Genomic DNA, 7,973 nt, shown 5'->3' on the forward strand with positions numbered 1-7,973 from the left:
TAAAACTCCTGAAATTGTTTTCTGACTTGACTTTTTTTTCTATTTTACTTCTAATTTCTAAAATAGTTCCTTAACTTTACCTTCAGACTTTTCAATTGTCTTTTTATTGGTGTTGTTTTGTATGTCAACACTCCTTTATTGTCTGTTTAAAATTTCTTTACTGTCAATAATTTCCAACCACTTTTGTTGATTTGCCGAATTGTCTTTTTGTAAAAACTAACATTTTAAATTATGAGTTTAATATTTTATCTTTCTGAGGATATTACTATAGATTACTGTTTTATTGATTTCTAGAGTCAGTTTATACATCTCTTAATTAATTAATTTACTTCCTTTCTTGTTAATTTCATAGTTGCGAGGAATATGTTGCGTGTGTGGCTATTCACTTTCAATCATTGCTCTCTTGAAACATTATCATGTTTCTCTTTCCTTAAATTTTAAATACATTGACATCCCTCACTAACTACACTAAAAACAAAGACAGAGATAAACCTTTACATATTTGGAAAAACATCTACATCTTTTTTTTTTCTTTTCCATTCACGAAGAGGGCTCTTCCTTTACATAGTCAGCAAGTGAAAAAGAAAGCTACAAGAGGTGAGGGCACAAATTCCCTGAGACAGCCAATTCATTGTGCAAGTTATAATTTACTCATGGGTTGAGCAGTTGCTATATGCCAGGCAATGTGCTGAGGGCTTTGCATTTATTATATCATTTAATCATGATTATAAACCAACAGTGCAAGTATTATCATCATTGGGAGATGAGGATACTGAGGCATGGTGAGGCTAAATAATTTATGCAATATTACCTGGGCAATACATGGCAGAGCAGGGATTCAATCTTGTCTCTGAATCAGTTAAGAGACAACACTCTTAACCCAACATGTAATACTGCCTTTATCTCACCAGAGAGTAAAAAGAAGCAAGTCCGAAGCCATAGTATTCTGAAAAGTAGACTTAAGAAAGAAAATTAAAAACTGAAATGTTTTCCTTTTTTAATGGAGCAGAAGTAATAATCAGAGGGACAATATAAGAGTTTATTAGAAACTCTGATTTATTGGTAATGAAGGTTGGCCTAAGTATGTTCCAATGTTTTCTTCTAATGTGCAAATGATATGAAATGGTAGTCAAACCTAAACAAAAATTATGTTAAAATAGATAAAACAGAGCTCAGCATAAAAAAACCTGAATATTATAAATCATAATTCCAAACTAGTAAATAAAACAATTTTGGAATGACACTACATTATTTTTATAAATGGTATTCCAAAAATGAACCAATATATAGAAATTTGCCTTCATTTTGTTTTATTGTTTCCAATTGCTAGGGTAACTGAGTTTTTTTTTAATGTTATTCTTATGGAACAGGATATATGACTGAAACTGAGCTCACATAAATACAGTACAGTCAGAAACACAGGAGAGTAAAAAAGAGCAAGGTGATGTTACACTGAGTGTTCAGTTTATAGAAACAAGATTGTGCTAGTGAAAAATGAAAGTTAACAATTAATTATAAAACTTGATATTGTCGGTAGCTCATTTTGAATGAAGAAAAATTTAACCGTAACTCCAAATGTCATAAAAGTGAGATTATTATAACTCTAAAACTCTTTCCAATAACTTTGGGGTTTTGTCCTCATCCACATCTCAGTATTAAAAAAACGACTCATCATTAATATTATTGATAAAGCTTGTATTTGAAGATATCAAAAATATTATCTATTAATATTACAAAAGTTCATGTTTTGGTATTCTAGCTTTAACTATATATACATATATAATTGTATATTATACATATTTACGTATATATGTACATACAAATGTAAATGCTGTCACTCATCTCACTGTTTTTTGTTTTGAAAAATATTTCCTTTTCAAGATTACTTATCCAAATATGTTTTGGGGTTCATTATGAAACCGGAGTTTTCCCTTATCCCCTTCGCAGGGTGTGTGACAGGCAGTGTGGCTTGCTTCTTCGGTGCCCCGCTGTTCAAACCCCTAGGGGGAGCATGCAGACAGGCAGGTCTTGGGGAGTGTTTTTTAGGCCCTGACACCACGGCACTGTCTAGGGTTGAGTGTTTACAGCTCCAGAAATCCCCATGGGTGTGTGTTACAGTGTGCTCTTTTAGCTTAGCTATCTGCAGGTGGCTTGTGTTAATCACCCACTTAGACCCTCTGCCTTATCACAAGGACAAAGAGCTTTCTGTATCTGGGGCTCTTGCCCTAGTATGCCAGAAAAAACACATCACACGTGGGCTTGGAGAATGAATGAGTACAGGGTTTTACTGAGTGGTGAAAGTAGCTCTCAGCCTACGGATGGGGAGCCACAAGAGGGATGGAGTGGAAAGATGGTCTTCTTGGAGTCACGCCCCTCAGTGGCTGGGTTCTCCTCCAACTGCCTTTGGCTAAATTTCCCTGCGTCTGTGTTGTTCCACCATCGATGGCCTGCCAGCGTCTGTCGTTGTGTTCTTCTCCATGTGTGTTCCTCTCAATGTCCTGCCACTTGCGTGTGTGCCGGATAGTGTTGGGAAAGGCACAGGATTGAGGGTTGGGGTTGCGGGGGGAGGGGCGTGGCAGGCCATAGTTGTCTTGGAAAACGCAACATTTGAGTGCAAAAACAGGAGTGCCTGTCCTCACTTACGTCCGTGGGCACAGGCCTGAGGGCGGAGCCCTCTCCAGGGACCCTACCCTTCTCTACCCAGTACTTCCCTGCCCCCATCTCATATCATTTACTTTTTCCAATTAATAGAAATTTTAAAAATATCTGTTTTTATTTCAAATACGGTAAATTTCAGTAGACATAATCTATGTTTAAAAATCTCTTTGTGATCCTCGGAAATTCTTAAGAGTGTAAAGGGTTTCTAAAGTCAAAAAATTTGAAAACTTACTGAAACACCAGGGCTTTGGTTTAGGTCCTGCTGCTCACTACACAGAAGGCGAATGACTTTGAGATGAGGAGTATTGCAGACCATTAGTACTGCCAAGGAAGAAGACTTTAATCAGGTGCTGTAGCTGAGGAAATGGGAGCTCAGTCTCAAATCCATCTGCTTGATGGACTAAAATTAGGAGTTTATTTAGCAAGGAAGAAATGTAACAATGTAAGGGAAACAGGAACTCTGGCGGCCTAAGGAAGCAATCATGATGAATGAGGGGCCTGGTGTTTCATTTTGTGGATGCCATGATCTGGTCAGTTTCAGTTCTTTGGTACTTTTTGAGAAGCCTAGGGATGGAAGCAACTCAGACAAAACGAATATAAGTTTCAAGCTTTAAGACCAGAAAGGATGATTTCTATATTTATACAAAAAACAAAACTACGTGTGAGACTATTGGGTTGGTTTCAAAACCACTAGACAACAATATAAAGGAAGGGTCTAGAGAAGAAAAAGAAGGAGAAGGAGAGAAGAAGGAGAAGGAAGGAAAAACAATCTACAGAAGTCCTGATTCTAAGTTTTTTTTTTTTTTTAATATATATCTTCTAAGGTTTATATATATATGTATATATATATATATATATATATATATATGCAGAGATGGCAGAGATGGATGGATGGATGGATGGATAGATAGATAGACAGATCATTATAGGATTTTACATGGGCCATAGAGAATTATTTCTTTATATTTAATAATAGTGATTTGCTGGTAATAGGAGTGTTTAGAATACCGGTGTTTGGACATTTGGTTTATTTTAAAGCTATAGTCTGATAAAATACCGGAAATAGCTATTTTTAGTGTTATAAAGGAAAGTGCTAAGATATGGTTTAAAAATTAAACAGAGTACTGAACCCTCAACTGAAGTCATCTGGTGCTTAAATAGCTGTTACTTTGAGCAAACGATTTGAATGTCTGTAAGCCTCAATTTTCTAATTGGCAAAGTGAGATGTATAATATCAGTTTTATAAAGTGTTTTGTAAATTAATGAGATAAAGTGTGATAAATGCCCAGAATGGTTCTGAATACATAGGAGGCACATAAAAGCCTGCATCCTATGGCACCTGACAGTGTGGTCAGCATTCTTGTAGTTACATTTTGCCACTTTAAAATGAGATGGCACAAATTGTAAAGCCAAACTAATATTTAGCTTCAAATATATGCCTCTGATACTTACTAGCTGTGTGACATTGAGTAGCTTACTTAAACTCTCAGCATCTCAATATTCATATGTGCAAAAAAGATAATAATAGCCACTTCATACAATTGTGCAGAAGAAAAATGAGTTAATATTAGTAAAGCTCTTGGAATAGTGTCTGGTATATTATAAAAACTATAAAAAAAGTGTTTGTTAAATACAATTATTCATTTTCTAACTCTTATGCATAAACTATTGATGCTCAAAGTATCCAATTATATCAAAAGTTTCTTCTTTTTATCAACTCTATACCTTTCTTTATATTATTCAGTCCAGTGGTTTTCAAATTTTTTAGCTTTAGGATCCCTTTACACTCTTAAGAATTACTGAGGCCCACAAAGAGCCTTTTAAACATGGATTATATCTATTGAGATTTACTGTATTTGAAGTTAAAGCAGATGGTTTTTAAATTATTTTATTAATTAATTGGAATAAATAATGAACCCAAAATATGTTTGGATAAGTAATTTTGTAAAAGAAATATATTTTTCAAAACAAAAATAGTGAGAAGAGTGATAATGTTTACATTTTCACTTATTACTTGTCTTATTAGAAGACAGAATCTCAAATCTCCATCTTCATCTAATCTATGGCAAATATGTAATTTTGGTTGAAGTATATGAATAAAATCTGGCCTCACCAAAAATGTGTTGGAATGGAAAAAAATTTAATAGCCTCTCCAAATAATTATGAATGTTCTTCTTTGATAACTCACCAAAATTGACAAAGGGTAGTTTTTGAAAGCTTAGTTACAATGTGCAATTTGAATCCATATCTAATGTTGTTAGATTTAAATACACAAATTTTTCTGGTATTTTGAATGGAACTTTAATAAATGCAAAATTTTATAATGCCCCACACTAGCCATTTGTAAAATACTGACTTGTGTGAGTTTTTCAATGATATATTTCATTATACAGAATCAAAAATTATATTTATTATCATCACTAACAATCTCATCAGGAAAGTCCTTAAGTATTGGGAAGCTTTTAAGTTTGCAGTGGAGGATAAAAGCTTCCACAAATTCTAATTTTCACTTGAAATCTCAAATTTTATCATTGACAACAAATACTGTCAATTCTTTTCCTTAAAGTGACAGGCTTACTTCATTAATTCTTGACGAAATGTCCACCAAATATCCACATATCCAAATCTGAACAACCATAGTTTTTCCTGTCAATCTTTTTTTAAGTAAAACTTATTTCCCTTCAAAAAGCAGCTAGTTTAGCTTTCAACTCAATCTCAAGAGAACATTTCCTAGCGACAATCATCACACTCCACTTTACCCATATTTCCCATTTTATCAAACAGAATATTGAAAAGATATGTACTCAGGATGGAGAGTTAATAAAAATGATAATTTTTAATGTTTCACCAAAGACATTCTTAAGTGAAATTGACTGACTTCTATTTTCCTTTTCTTTTTTTTTTTTTTTTTGGAGATGGAGTTTCGCTCTTGTTGCCCAGGCTGAAGTGCAATGGCGTGATCTCGGCTCACTGCAACCTCTGCCTCCCAGGTTCAAGTGATTCTCCTGCCTCAGTCTACCGAGTAGCTGGGACTACGGGCACCTGCCACCACGCCCAGCTAATTTTTTGTATTTTTAGTAGAGATGGGATTTCCCCATGTTGGCCAGGCTGGTCTTGAACTCCTGACCTCAGATGATCCACAAGCCTCAGCCTCCCGAAGTGCTGGGATTACAGGCCTGAGCCACCACGACCGGCCTGACTTCTATTTTCTTACCATGAGTGAGTGGCATATAGAATACAATGACGGCAAGTACAGAGTTCATTACCACTACCACTACCCTGATTTGTGCTAAGGGGCCAGCTGTTATACCCCCATTGTTTTTTGTTAAATACTAACTTTATTGAGTTATAATCTACATACCAAAAAATTGATATTTTTAAAGTGTACAGTTCAGTGATTTTTAGTATATCCACAAAGTGTGCATTCATCTTCACTATCAAATTCTAGAAAAATTCATCCCTCCAAAAGAAGTTCTATATCCACTAGCAGTCACTCCCTATTCACCTTTTCATGCAGGCTCTGGAAACCACTATTCTTGTTTCTCTATGGATTCATCTATTCTGGTTTTATAAAAATGGAATCATAGGATATGTGGTCTTTTGCATCTGGCTTCTTTCACTTATAATATTTTCAGGGTTTATTCATGTTGCAGAATGTATTATTGCCAAATAATATTTTTACTAAATAATTCTTACTGATAAATAATATCATGTAGATATATGACATTATATAGATAATATGACATTTTGTTCATTCATTCATCAGTTGTTGAACATTTGTCTTTTTTCCACTTTTTGGCTTCTATAAATAATGTCAATACAAACTTTCATGTACAAGATTTTTGGGGACATGTTTTATTTTTCTTAGGTGTAGAATGAAGACTGGATTGGAATTGTTGGGTCACATGATAACTCTCTTTTAATCTTTTGAGGAACTGCCAGAGTGTTTTCCAAAGTGATTGCACAATTTTACACTACTACCAGCAGTGTATGAAGCGTGCAATTTCTTTATACTTCTCATTATCTGTCTTTTTTATTTTTATTTTTTATTTTTTTAACAACTGGTAATCAATTTATTAAAATAATTGACTTAAGCATCTGCAATAGTGACTTTCACCTCAACTTCTGGCTCAATACTGATGGAAGTAATCTGCTTAACAATCTCAGAAGGACTGTGCAAGTCAATGAGTCGCTTGTGGATTCTCATCTGGAAACGATCCCATGTCTTAGAACCTTCACCACAAGGAGTTTTTCTTGTAGTGATTCTTAGAGTCTTGGTAGGCATTCGAACTGGTCCTTTCACTTTCAGGTTCTTTTCCTTTGCGCCTCTGATCAAGCCAGCACACACCTTTTCCAGGGATTTAACGTTGCGGCTTGTTAGGGTGATTCGAATTCGGTGAATTGCCACCTCCGCCTCCACGGGTGTTTTTCCAGTATCCTTAAAAGCCATGGCTGCTGCGCGGCTTCCTGACAGACTTGTTCCTCGGCGACAGCGAACAGCGGTGAGTCAGGAGCAGGAGCGTGCGATCCGCAGATCCGCAGGTCCTACGACCGCGTCTTCCTCAGAAAAGTATCTGTCTTCCTTATTACAGCCATTTTAGCATGTGTCAAGTGTCATCTCACTGCAGTTTTGATTTGCATTTCTCTAATGTCTAATTATGAGGGGCATCTTTTTATGTGACTTGTGGCCATTTTAATATTTTCTTGGAAAAATGTCTACTAGCATTCTTTCCTCGATTTTTAATTGGATTGCCTTTTCATTATTGAGTTGTAAGAGTTCTTTATATATTTGGAGTACTACATTCTTAACAGATACATGATTTGCAAATATTTTCTTCCATTCTGTGAGATGTTACTACACTTTCATGATGATGTAATTGAAGCATAAAAGTTTTTAATTTTGATGAAGTCCAGTTCATCTATTTTCACTTTTGTCACTTACGCTTTTTTTTGTCCTGTCTGAGAAGCTATTGCTCAATCCGAGGCTGGAAGGATTTATTCTTATGATTTCTTCTTGGGGTCTTATATTTTTAACTTTTACATTTAGGTCTTTCATCTATTTTGGGTTTATTTTTATGTATGATGTGAGGGAAGTATCCAGCTCTTTTGCATGTGGATATTCAGTTTTCCCAACACCGTTTGTTGAAAAGACTGTTCTTTCCTCATTGAATTGTTTTGGCACCCTTATCTAAAATTAAGTGACCATAAATATTTCTTTATAGACTCTCAATTTTATTCCATTGCTCTATATCTATGCTTATGCCAGTACCACACTGTAATGTTTACTATAGATTTGTAGTAAGTACTGAAATTAG

General features: G+C 35.0%; 1 pseudogene across 1 annotated transcript; it reads right to left on the reverse strand.

The window, feature by feature from the left end:
• Positions 1 to 6,748: 6,748 nt before the first annotated feature.
• On the reverse strand, positions 6,749 to 7,108 carry LOC104663927 (annotated as a pseudogene). The gene has a single exon (XR_748193.2). The product of XR_748193.2 is annotated as a 40S ribosomal protein S20 pseudogene (transcript).
• Positions 7,109 to 7,973: the final 865 nt, after the last annotated feature.

This window comes from Rhinopithecus roxellana, chromosome 14 (genome assembly GCF_007565055.1).
Source record: "Rhinopithecus roxellana isolate Shanxi Qingling chromosome 14, ASM756505v1, whole genome shotgun sequence".
NCBI lineage: Eukaryota > Metazoa > Chordata > Mammalia > Primates > Cercopithecidae > Rhinopithecus > Rhinopithecus roxellana.